This window comes from Triticum aestivum, chromosome 5B (genome assembly GCF_018294505.1).
Source record: "Triticum aestivum cultivar Chinese Spring chromosome 5B, IWGSC CS RefSeq v2.1, whole genome shotgun sequence".
Taxonomy (NCBI): Eukaryota; Viridiplantae; Streptophyta; class Magnoliopsida; order Poales; family Poaceae; genus Triticum; species Triticum aestivum.
In genome coordinates this window covers 526,685,479-526,698,537 of record NC_057807.1, presented here as the reverse complement: position 1 = coordinate 526,698,537, position 13,059 = coordinate 526,685,479, and the positions used below count along the sequence as shown (strand labels likewise).

The window sequence follows — 13,059 nt, the reverse complement described above, 5'->3', positions numbered from 1 at the left end:
TGTATGCCGTCTTTTCCGTGCATACGTTGCTGGTCCTCCTGTGCCTCTGGTGTATCTTTTGTCTTCCCATACATGCCCAAAAAGCCAAGCAGGGTCATGTAAAGATTCTTCGTCACATGCATCACGTCGATTGCGGAGCGGACCTCTAGGTCTTTCCAATATGGTAGGTCCCAAAATATAGATTTCTTCTTCCACATGGGTGCGCGTCCGTCAGTGTCCTTCAGAACAGGTTGTCCTCCAGGACCCTTTCCAAAGATTACCTTCAAATCCTTGACCATATCATGTACATCAGCACCAGTACGGTGGCGAGGTTTCGTCCGGTGATCCACCTCACCTTTAAAATGCTTGCCATTCTTTCTTACGAGATGCCTGCTCGGAAGAAATCGACGATGTCTCAGGTACACAATCTTCCTACAACTATCCAAATATATACTGTCGGTATCATCCAAACAGTGCGTACATCCGCGGTATCCCTTGTTTGTCTGTCCTGAAAGGTTACTGAGAGCAGGCCAATCATTGATGGTCACGAACAGCAACGTCTTTAGGTCAAATTCTTCCTGTCCGTGCTCATCCCACGCACGTACACCTGTTCCATTCCATAGTTGTAATAGTTCTTCAACTAATGGCCTTAGGTACACATCAATGTCATTGCCGGGTTGCTTAGGGCCTTGGATGAGCACTGGCATCATAATGAACTTCCGCTTCATGCACAACGAAGGAGGAAGGTTATACAAACATAGAGTCACAGGCCAGGTGCTATGGTTGCTGCTCTGCTCCCCAAAAGGATTAATGCCATCTGCGCTTAGACCAAACCATACGTTCCTTGGGTCACCTGCAAACTCCTCCCTGTACTTTCTCTCGATTTCTCCACTGCGAACCGTCAACGGGTACTCTCAACTTTCCGTCTTTCTTACGGTCTTCTCTGTGCCACCGCATCGCCTTCGCATGCTCTTTGTTTTGGAACAAACGTTTCAACCATGGTATTATAGGAGCATACCACATCACCTTGGAAGGAATCTTCTTCCTGGGGCGCTCGCCCTCGACATCACTAGGGTCATCGCGACTAATCTTATAACGCAATGCACCGCATACCGGGCAAGCGTTCAAATCCTCGTACTCACCGTGGTAGAGCATGCAGTCATTAGGGCATGCATGTATCTTTTGCACCTCTAACCCTAGAGGGCAGACAGCCTTCTTTGCTTCATACGTACTCTCGGGCAATTAGTTGTCCTTTGGAAGCATATTCTTTATCATTACTAGCAACTTTCCAAATCCCTTGTCAGATACACCATTCTCTGCCTTCAATTGCAGCAATTCCAGAGTGGTGCCCAACCTTTTTTTGTAAGCTTCGCAATTTGGGTACAACAATTTCTTGTGATCCTCTAACATGCGCTGCAACTTCTTCTTCTCCAAATCACTTGCGCAGTTTCTCTTTGCATCGGCAGTGGCCCGACCTAGATCATCAGCGGGCTGATCTGATGCCTCTTCTTTAGCTTCTTCCCGCATTGCCGGCTCAGCTTCTTCCCCCATTGTTGTATCATCGTATTCAGGGAACCCATGGCTAGGATAGCCGTCATCGTCCTCTTCTTCTTCATTGTCTTCCATCATAACCCCTCTTTCTCCGTGGATGGTCCAAACATTATAGTGGGGCATGAAACCGGACTCAAATAGGTGGACGTGAATGGTTCTTGACGTAGAGTAATTGTGACCATTCTTACAGCCAGCACATGGACAAGGGATAAAACCATCCGCCCGCTTGTTTGCCTCAGCAGCAAGCAGAAAAGTATGCACGCCATTAATGAACTCGAGAGAGCATCGGTCATCATACATCCATTGATGTCTCATCTTCATTACACAACACCGAATAGACCAAATTAATACAAGTTCATACATAAAGTTCATATACAACACTTAATTAAATGCAACATACAAATAACTCTCTAGCTAAAGAATTTAAATGCAACAACAAATGCGATCAAGATCGCAACTAAGGTAACAATTGACCCAATAGCATAATGATACCAAGCCACACTATCAATGGCATATTTTCTAATCTTTCTATTCTTCAACCGCATTTTCTCCATCTTGATCTTGTGATCATCGACGACATCGGCAACATGCAACTCCAATTCCATCTTCTCCCCCTCTATTTTTTTCAATTTTTCTTTCAAATACTCGCTTTCTCTTTCAACTAAATTTAACCTCTCGACAATAGGGTCGGTTGGAATTTCCGGTTCACATACCTCCTAGATAAAAATATCTGTGTCAACTTGATGGGCATAATTTGTCATAAACACGAAATGCAACAACTTGTTTTAAAAGAGAATATACCACATCCGAATCATAACAAGGACGAGGGCTGACGGGGACGGATATCAAAACCATGGCACTATGTATAACAAACAATGTACGGGTAAGATAATTATACGAGTAACTATATATCCAAATCACGCAAACTTCAATTTGGTAATGTAAAACATTCATGAACAAGAGCCTCACCACAAGGTGGTGCCGGTGAAGGGATGGTGCGGGCGATCGACGGTGGTTACGACGGAGATTTAGAAGGCACTAAGTAAACCACACCTACATATGCAAACTAAGTGTTATTTTTGACCTCAAATTGCATATAAATCAAATACTAGCACATATAATTCCTCCCAAATTAATAAACTCACAAATTAATCACCATACAAAGCATTGCAAGAGCTAATCTAGCAATGAGAGATGAAAGGACAAAGTGGCTAACCTTTGTGATCATTTGAATGGATGGGGCCTTCAAATCTTGACAATTTTTGGGCAAAATGTGTGATGAGCTCGAGGAAGAGAGGGGAAGAACAGAGGAGGAGAGGGGAAAGGGGAAGAACAGAGCGAGCTCGGGTGGAGGAAGGGTTTATGTACGTTGACCTTTAGTACCGGTCCGTGCCACGAACCGGTACTAAAGATGCTGGAGGGGGCCCAGACTGACAACATCCTGCCACCACTCTCTTTAGTACCGGTTCATGGTACGAACCAGTGCTAAAGGTTCGCCTCGAACCGGTACTAATGAGAGCGGTCGGCTAGCCGTTGGAACCAACACTAATGGACACATTTGTGCTGGCTCAAAATCAAACTGGCACTAATGTGCTACACATTTTACCCTTTTTCTACTAGTGCTCCCTCCTTCCACCTCCCTCTCACTCCCTTCCTCATGCCTCCTCCCTCCCACCTCCCTTCCTGCCTCATCTTTCCTCCTCCTCCCTCCACCTCGCTCCCTTCCTCCACCTCCCTCCTTCGCTCCCTCCCTCATCCCTCCCTCGTTCCTCCCTCCACCTCCCTCTATTTTTGAAATTTTAGTAATCGAAATTTTTAGTAAAAAAATTTAGTAACAAAATTTTTTAGGTGTAGAAAATTTTCAATACAGAAATGTATTGGAATACTATATGAGAAAATTTTAGGTATCAAATTTAGTAATAGAAGTTTGTAGTAAGAAAATTTTGGTATAGCAATTTTAGTAATAGAAATTTTTAGTAAGTGTTGAATAAAGTAGAACTAGGGTATTGAGTTATGTCAATCTCACATTGCCAAATTTAGAACTAGGGTATTTAGTTATGCTTCTTGTCGAAATTAAATGTTTGCATTATAAGATATATTGAAATGTTTTTGTCAATATTGAACCATGAAATGCAATGAGCACCAAGTTTGAATGCTAATGCGTGAATGCTCATGTGTGGCGCAGGGTAGATCACCGACGAATCGGTCGACGACACTCAGAAGATCACCGATGACACCCGTTCCTGGTCGACAACCATCGTCTATAGTGAGTAAACAAGGTCTATGTGGTCGCTTAAATATGAAAATGAAGGATATATATGTGCTTGTCCTAGTGCCCTATGTGGTTGTTAGTATGATGATGATGATGATGACTGATGTGCTAGTATGATGAGTTGTTATATGACTATTATGATGATGAGTAGGACTTGTTATTATGATGATGATGATGAGTTGTTATTATGATCATGATGCTCACTTTGAATCCACGTTTCTTTCACCCACTGATATAATAACTCATCATGAGCATAATGGTATAACAATCTCTAAATTGCTACTGTATGAAAACTTGTATAATGGTGTATAGATACAGTATATAGTGTAAAACAAAAGAGAAATGGAATATGAAAGAATAGTAGTGCCGGGGGGTTAGGGCGCGCTGCAAGTAATTGGCAGTAGCGCTTGTTGGAACACACACTACTGCTACTGCTAATTGAGTTAGCAGTAACGGGGGCCTTACCAGCGCTACTGCTAAAAGTTAGCTGTAGTGCCATAGTAGTAGCGCAGGTGCCCATGCTACTGCTAGGCCTATAACCAGCGCTACTGCTAGGGTTTTCCCTAGTAGTGCTCTCCCATCGGCGGAAACGAAAGAGGTGCGGGAGTGACAAAAAGCGGGGTTGTAAGGACATGCTTCCACCGCTTTCTCCCATGGGCATGGGCTCAGGGGTGGAGTTACGTTGAGAAAAACCCGGCCGTGGCCCGCCCAGCGCATCAACAAATAGTGAAGATTGAGGGGGCCATAATAGAAAAGTTTATGAGGTCAGCTTTAACCTGGCCTGTTTGGCTCCCCAAGGATTTTTCCCGTAGCCACCGCCACTGGATGGGATCTTTCAGCGCCGGGATCGCCAGCTTGTAGCGAGGTTGTTGGCAGTGACGGTTGCCAATGAGTATGTGTGAACTCCATGTAAAAACCCATGATCTCTCTACTATGTGTAGATCAGGCAACATACATGCCCTTTTGGAAGGGGTTGGCTCGAAGCTTGCCTTCGGGAATGAAAACTGAAGTTCGATCTTCAGTTGGACTCGTCAACATGGGCGCATGTATGGTGATCCCTTCTTAAAGGATTTGTCTAGGAGCAGCGTATTTTTGCTGTTTCAGTCACTCTTTTGCAAGACTGGTGGATTATGGTCACTGATCATAGGGTTGTTGGTAGGATTGTAGAGATACTCTCGCTAGGGTTTATTTATTTATTTTTAAGACGATTTATTTGTCAACACAATGCTTAGCTTTCGTCGGTATAATAAATTAATAAATACTTTACGGTTTTGTGCATCAATCTGTGTAGAGGCCGGTGGTTAATTTTCTATTCGAGAAGAAAAAAACTAACCAACTGCTAGTACTTGTTAATTAGTACAGTACTAAAAATGCTTTATAATCCTAGTTGGATGTATCTAGATCATCGGGTTAATATCATGCCAAGTTTTTGAAGATTCACATATGGTGATGATGCCTTGTGCCAGCCAGACACATAAGTTACTGCAGCCTCTCAATCCAATGTAGGGGATGTAAGAAAATAGACACTATATTAACCATTTTGAAAAGAGTTTTTTTACACTATTGTAAATAGAGTGTTAGATATGTGTCAGAGGACCTATGACGCGGTCAAGCAAAGGCCACAGAAAATGCCTTGCCATTGTTCTCTTAAAATGTAGCAAACTGGTCGTAAGCCGCACCTCACAATCTAACATGTGTTCAAGACAGCCAAGTGAAACAAGCTAGTGCAAGTAGAGATACAGTGTAAAAATATTCATTTATAAACTCTTGAGACCAACGTGGTGTGGTGTGGTTGCAGCATCATTGCTTTGCCAGGTGCGTCCATACTTAGTGGCAAACTTATATATAAGCTGATAGTATTCCAAGGTCCCTCGTGCGCCCTTCGAGGTCCGTGATGCACTTTAGTTACCTACCCACCATTTTTAACTAAGTCATGTTGGATGCACCAACTTGTAAATATTAATGTAGTAGTGATCTGTACGGACACAACACTGTAACGTGGTTACATGAAACTTCCGTTCATAAGAGGACTTTCATTTGATGATAAACTATTTTCAAAATTGTAGCAGACGTATTTCACATAAGGATTAAAAAGAAAGATGTTGCATTGCTTATACACATAATGTCAATATTGTGAAAGTAAGACGAAGTAGTACACGTTCAATTTTGAAACCAAGTTTATTTTGACCCACATCCTGGCACGGCCGTACTCCCGACACCTACCAAGCCCATACCGTGCAATGTTTGTTGGTGCTTCTTTTCTCAACCATGCTAATATTTTTTTGTGCTATGTGCCATGCCTAAAATCCATGTAACTAAGCAATAAATAATGCTGATACTAGCGAGTAGATAGCTAGCTGGAGCAAATGACTAGAGTTCATAATGACAACAACCTTTGTGTGTGAGTTGTTGTTTAGTTTACATTCCTTTCTGTTTCCAACTATTCATTAATTTGCACGAACCTATATAGAAAAAGAAATGTGGTTGTCCCACATAATACTAGCCCGTCACCTCCTACATGCCCTGCAGGGGGACTTAATTATGGAGGCTACATTTATATCACTAACTAGAAAGTGTGAATGTCAAGACAACCAACTTATGTTGGCTGTCATCAATTAATTTTTCGAACATTCAGAATGTGTTCCAAGCTAGCACTTTAGGTGTTTTAGCCTCCATAAGGAAAACCTGAGGTGTTGTTATGTATGCCATAATTCAGACTTACAAGATAAAAACAACATTTTTGGTTCGCGAGTTGGAAATAGGGGTTATTTGATTCTGGTTTATCAAATCGAAGCACTATCTTTCTGTAATATTTATATATTTTTTATAGTTTCAAAATATAATGGATGAATGAAAAATCTCAGTTATCTCTTCAAAGTATAGCACCCTTCAACTTTGGACAAGTAATATGGTCTTTTGCTTGCGCATTTCATATTACTTGTTCACAATTGCCAAGCATAAAGGAGTTCCCTTCAATTAACAAGTCTCTATGGATGCAAACCGCAATAGACATAGATTGAACAAGAGTGCAATCAAATATCCATAACCAAGCAAAACTCAGCTTGTTGGTAGCGGTTGCTTTTACAACACTCGAAATGCTTTACAAATTTAGGATCGTAGTTAATCTATTGCAGTTTTATTGGACGAATATGATGCCAAGTTTACAAATTAATTGAGACACACATATCTTGCGTACATTGACACTTGAGCATGCCAGTTTTTGTTTGCCTCTCAATCCTATGTAAACTATATGAATGGTGCCTCTTAAAAATGGAAACTAAATTGTTAACCATATGAAAAGAGTGTTTCTTCTGTTCGACTGAGGCGACCAGTTTTTGCATAGTAAGCAAAACCATATAGAAAAGGACTTGACATTCCTCTCTTTAAACGGGTAGAATGATTATCAATTGTCTATTAGTTGGTAGGATAAGCATACTAAAGCAGTTTTCCGGACTCCAAATTATAGAATCGGCATAGGAATGATGTAAAATTAATGGCAGGAGATTTTATCATGTGTGATAATAAAATGTGAGCTTTCATGTGTCTCGCACACATGATAAGGAAGCAAGGAGCAATGCGAGGAGCGGGAAGAAAATTAAAGCAGACAACTTGTTGATAACACTAATAGGCTTGCATGTGTGTTGTTATTCACTCTCTCTGTTTATGCGTCCAATTACCCATCGATAAACATGTTGATTCTGTAGTAGGCATGTTTGTGCTTAGAGGCAGGGACCTGCGATGACATGTTTTGGCCAGAAATTTAGTTCGAAGGTCCGAAACACAAACAACTTCTGGAAGTTGATGTGGAAATTAATCTTCAGATCATACATGACATGTGCCTTTCATGCTGAGGTGAGGTGTTTTGATTTTCGCAGATGAGGTATTTCCTGGTACCAGCAATCGTGCAAAGCATGTTTCCCACAATATATATTCGTGGAACAATATAAGTAACAGACTGAAAGAACAACCTGAAATTATTTGTTTGCATTTTTCTTTTATGATTGCTTTTTTCCATATGTCCATTTGAAAATAAGAAAATGGTGCGCAATTCAGATATTAAAAGTGGTACTATTCTCCTATCCAGTACAAGTTCGTCGAGAGTCGAAACAAATCAAGCACCAGCCTCCCTAGCAAAAGGTAACATGCGCCAAGCATCGATGGAAGACGGTGGGCCCTTGTGGGAGATCATCTCTTCTTCGTTGCAGGTGCAATCGCTGTCGTGCAAATTTTGCCGTTGTACCACACATTTGAGTTCCTGTTGCCTCTCAATCACAAGACACACCCTGGGTTAGGATCCACGCATTCGAAGATTAAGGGAGCTAGCTAGTTTCCCTTTTCAGTTTGAGTATGCTCTCCCTCTTGTGACGACAACCGAGCTCATATGCTGCTTTTATATGCGATGAAGCTATGCATACATGTATTATGGCGTGTGTCCTTCCATGAAACCATGAAGTACACTAAAAGAACAGGTGCAGTAACAAAGGTCACTGTTGAGTTCATGTGCATGCATCTTCTGCTTTCTGTTCAATTTAGATTCATCCCCCATCCCCTCCTCCTCCCCAGCTTGTGTGTGTGTGTGTGTGTATGTATATATATATATATTTATTTATATATATACATATACATATATATATATGTGTATATATATACATATATATATATACATATATATAGTGGGTCTATTCTATAAATGATTGTAGAATAATATTCTACAATAGGCAAGCCCCTATATAAGGTAGTTTTGAATCGGAGACCGACCCGACCAGGCAACACCTGCCCGTATCCTAAAAACAGATCCCCCGACCAAGCACCCTCGGCCACGACCCCGGCCGCACTGGCGGCAGCAGCACTCCCAGCGGCCGCCGCCACCGCCGCAGCCACCTCTTCAAGGGAGCCTCCTTCCCCGACACCCTCCACGGCTACCCCGCCCTCGGCAGCCCTCTTCGCGACGAGCCCCGCTTCCCCCTCATCCACCACTGCCGCAGGCGTCGGTGGCGCGGCGGCCCCCTCCCACTTCTACCGCCGCGCGCGAAACGGCGCGGGAAACTGCCGCAACAGCTGCTGCACGGCGCCGCCGACGGAGGCGCCGAGGTTGGACCCGGCCTACCTGAGCCGGTCGCCGATCTCCATGAAGGATGCGACGGCCATGGCCGGGAGGTCGACACCGACCGCGAAGGGGGCGGCCGGGAGCTTGATGTCGAAGGGGAGGAGCTTGAGCGGCGGGGCGGGCCACAGGAGCTACGGCGTCTACACGTGGGGGTGGAGGAACAGCCCCGAGACGCCCTGCGCGAGGTGGTAGGCCAGGTCCTGCATGTGCCGCTGCACGCCCAGCAGCGCGTCCAGGGAGATCTCCATGGATGGCGGCGGTACGGGGCGCCGGGCGGAGGCGCGCCCCGGCGTAGCGGATTAGCTCGAGCAGCGGCGAAATACACTGGTAGTAGCCTGTGTTTCCCTACCATCGAGGTGTTCGACGGGAGGTACAAAGTAAGAAGTAATGGGAAGTACATACTATTGGAAATATGCCCTAGAGGCAATAATAAAAGGATTATTATTATATTTCCTTGTTCATGATAATTGTCTTTATTCATGCTATAACTGTATTATCCGGAAATCGTAATACACGTGTGAATACATAGACCATAATATGTCCCTAGTAAGCCTCTAGTTGACTAGCTCGTTGATCAACAGATAGTCATGGTTTCCTGGCTATGGACATTAGATGTCGTTGATAACGGGATCACATCATTAGGAGAATGATGTGATGGACAAGACCCAATCCTAAGCATAGCACAAGATCGTGTAGTTCATTTGCTAGAGCTTTTCCAATGTCAAGTATCTTTTCCTTAGACCATGAGATCATGTAACTCCCGGATACCGTAGGATTGCTTTGGGTGTACCAAACGTCACAACGTAACTGGGTGACTATAAAGGTGCATTACAGGTATCTCCGAAAGTGTCTGTTGGGTTGACACGGATCGAGAATGGGATTTGTCACTCCGTATGACGGAGAGGTATCTCTGGGCCCACTCGGTAATGCATCATCATAATGAGCTCAAAGTGACCAAGTTTTTGGTCACGAGATCATGCATTACGGTACGAGTAAAGTGACTTGCCGGTAACGAGACTGAACGAGGTATTGGGATAGCGACGATCGAGTCTCGGGCAAGTAACGTACCGGTTGACAAAGGGAATTGTAGACGGGGTTGTTCGAATCCACGACATCGTGGTTCATCCGATGAGATCATCGAGGAGCACGTGGGAGCCAACATGGGTATCTAGATCCCGCTGTTGGTTATTGCCCGAGAGTCATCTCGGTCATGTCTACGTGTCTCCCGAACCCATAGGGTCTACACACTTAAGGTTCGGTGACGCTAGGGTTGTATGAATATGAGTATGCAGCAAACCGAATGTTGTTCGGAGTCCCGGATGAGATCGCGGACGTCACGAGGAGTTCTGGAATGGTCCTGAGGTAATGAATTATATATATGAAGTGTTGTTTCGGCTATCGGGAAGGTTTCGGGGTCACCCGGTATTGTACCAGGACCACCAGAAGTGTCCCGGGGGTCTACCGGGTGGGGCCACCCATCCCGGAGGGCCCCTGAAAGGAACGATATGGTTGACTAGAGGGGGGGGTGAATAGGCAACTAACAATTTTTAAGCTTTTCTTTACCAAATTAAACTTCGCAACAAATAGGTTGTCTAGATATGCAACTAAGTGAGCAACCTATATGATGCAATAACAACTAGTACACAAGCAAGCAAGAGATGTAACAATAAGTAAGCTTGCAAAAGTAAAGGCACGAAATAACCAAGAGTGGAGACGGTGAAGACGAGGATGTGTTACCGGAGTTCCTTCCTTTTAAGGGTAAGTACGTCTCCGTTAGAGCGGTGTGGAGGCACAATGCTCCCCAAGAAGCCACTAGGGCCACCGTATTCTCCTCACGCCCTCACACGATGCGAGATGCCGTGATTCCACTATTGGTGCCGTTGAAGGCGGCGACCGAACCTTTACAAGCAAGGTTGGGGCAATCTCCACAACAATCGGAGGCTCCCAACAACAACACCACCACGAAGCTTCACCACAATGGAGTATGGCTTCGAGGTGACCTCAACCGTCTAGGGTGCTCAACACCCAAGAGTAACAAGATCCGCAAGGGATAAGTGGGGGAATCAAATATCCTTTGGTGGAAGTGTAGATCGGGCCCTTGTCACCCAATCCCGAGCAAATCAACAAGTTTGATTGGCTAGGGAGAGAGATCGAGCGAAAATGGAGCTTGGAGCAACAATGGAGCTTAGAGGTGGAAGAGGTAGTCAACTAGAGGTAGAAGACATCCCTTATATAGTCGGGGAAAAGATCCAACCGTTATCCACTAGTTCTGCCCGCGACTCACGGTACTACCGCTCTAAGGGAGCGGTACTACCGCGACGACGCGCGGTACTACCGTGGGTGATCACGGTACTACCGTGGCAGCTGCACAGGCCGGAACAAGCCTGAGCTAGAAGCAGTACTACCGCTGGTGCGGTACTACCGCTCCCCCTTGCGGTACTACCGCAAGGCAGGAGGGTCACGGCCTGGGAAGGGCGCGGACGAAATAAATTTCATCCGTGTCAACTTCCGCAGAAACTAGGGTGGTGCAAAAACCCGACGCGGTACTACCGCCTGTAAGGCGCGGTACTACCGTGGTAGGCACGGATGTAAAAAATTACATCCGCGCCTACTACCGCGACGCAACGGTACTAGGCAGAAGGGCCACGGTACTACAACTCCAAAGGAGCGGTACTACCGTGGGTGGCGCGGATGTAAAAAATTACATCCGCCCCTACTACCGCACCGGAGCGGCACTAGGCCAGAGTGCGGCGGTACTACCGCACCAGAGGAGCGGTACTACCGTGAGGGGCGCGGATGTAAAAAATTACATCCGCCCCTACTACCGCACTGGAGCGGCACTAGGCCAAGGTACCGCGGTACTACCGCGCCAGAGGGGCGGTACTACCGTGACCTGTCGCGGTACTACCGCGTGTACTTGCGGTACTACCGCAAGTACAGCAGTAGTCGTCAGTTTTTCGCACAACAATGATAACGATGGGTAGCTCCAAAGTGCAAGGAAAGGAGGGGCAAGTGTACGTGTGATTCCACCCTACCTTTCCGACACGGACCCCCTCTTAATAGTACGGCTCTCCTACGACTCAACTCCACGAAAGAGAAACGTAGAACAACGACGGCTTCACTAGTCTTCGAGGGGCACCGAATCATCTTGTGCCTAATGAAGAAGTATCTGTGGGACTCAAGGCACACGATTAGTCTGCACGAGTATTGTCATCAATCACCAAAACACTTAGGGATAAATATGCCCTTACAATCTCCCCCTTTTTGGTGTATTGATGACAACACGGGATTTGCACATAGATAAGATATGTTTAAAGCAGTGGCAAACCCCACTCCTCTAAAATATAGACGAGGCTCCCCCTAGATGTGTGCACTATATATGAATGCTTTGGACTGCATGGCACACAAACTAGGATCAACACTCCCCCTATATTTTAGAGACCAAGACATGATAATAAGCCTAGCATAGCATGAAAGTAGCACAATATAACACAAGCTAGCTAGGATAGATAGAGTGCATATGTCTTACACCATATGAGATAAGATAACCAAGGATCAAACGATAAAAGCAGCAAAGAGCTCAACTGGCAAACACACAAACTCGCAAAGCCAAATCCCTACGCTCTCTCCCCCTTTGGCATCGAGACGCCAAAAAGGCAGAGAGGACACCTAAACACACAAGAGGTGGCTCAAGCAGAGAAACTGTCCCACTCCTCTGCATCAGACTCCTCCGCAGCTGGAATGGACTCCTCGGCCTCCTCCGCAGAATCAGTCCACTTGAATCCTTGCTTCTCCATCCACTCGGTCTCAGGAGTGATGTGCTCCTCAGACCCGGCAGACACATCCTCGCCATAGAGCTTCAAGATCTTGTTGTGCCGGCGACGACTCTCCTTGGACTCCACGTGAGCCCTGTACTGTCCCTTGGCTTGCATGCAGAAAAGTGACTTCATCTTATCCGTCAACCTCTTGGCCCAAGATGGCCTAGAGTCACTCTGAGTAGGCCTAGCAGAACGGCCCCCAGCAACATCCTCAGCTCCAGCAGCATCCTCATCAACAGCAGCAGCCCTAGCAGCAGACGCCTCAGCACGAGTAGCAGTGTTGGCCCAGTTGGGTTTGACCCTCAGACAAATGGGCTCATGGCGAATCCAGT

At 45.4% G+C, this 13,059-nt stretch overlaps 1 pseudogene; it reads right to left on the bottom strand.

Annotated features, from left to right (window-relative positions):
• LOC123114960 (uncharacterized) overlaps nucleotides 1-9,157 on the bottom strand; it is a 119,460-nt pseudogene extending 110,303 nt beyond the window's left edge.
• Nucleotides 9,158-13,059: the final 3,902 nt, after the last annotated feature.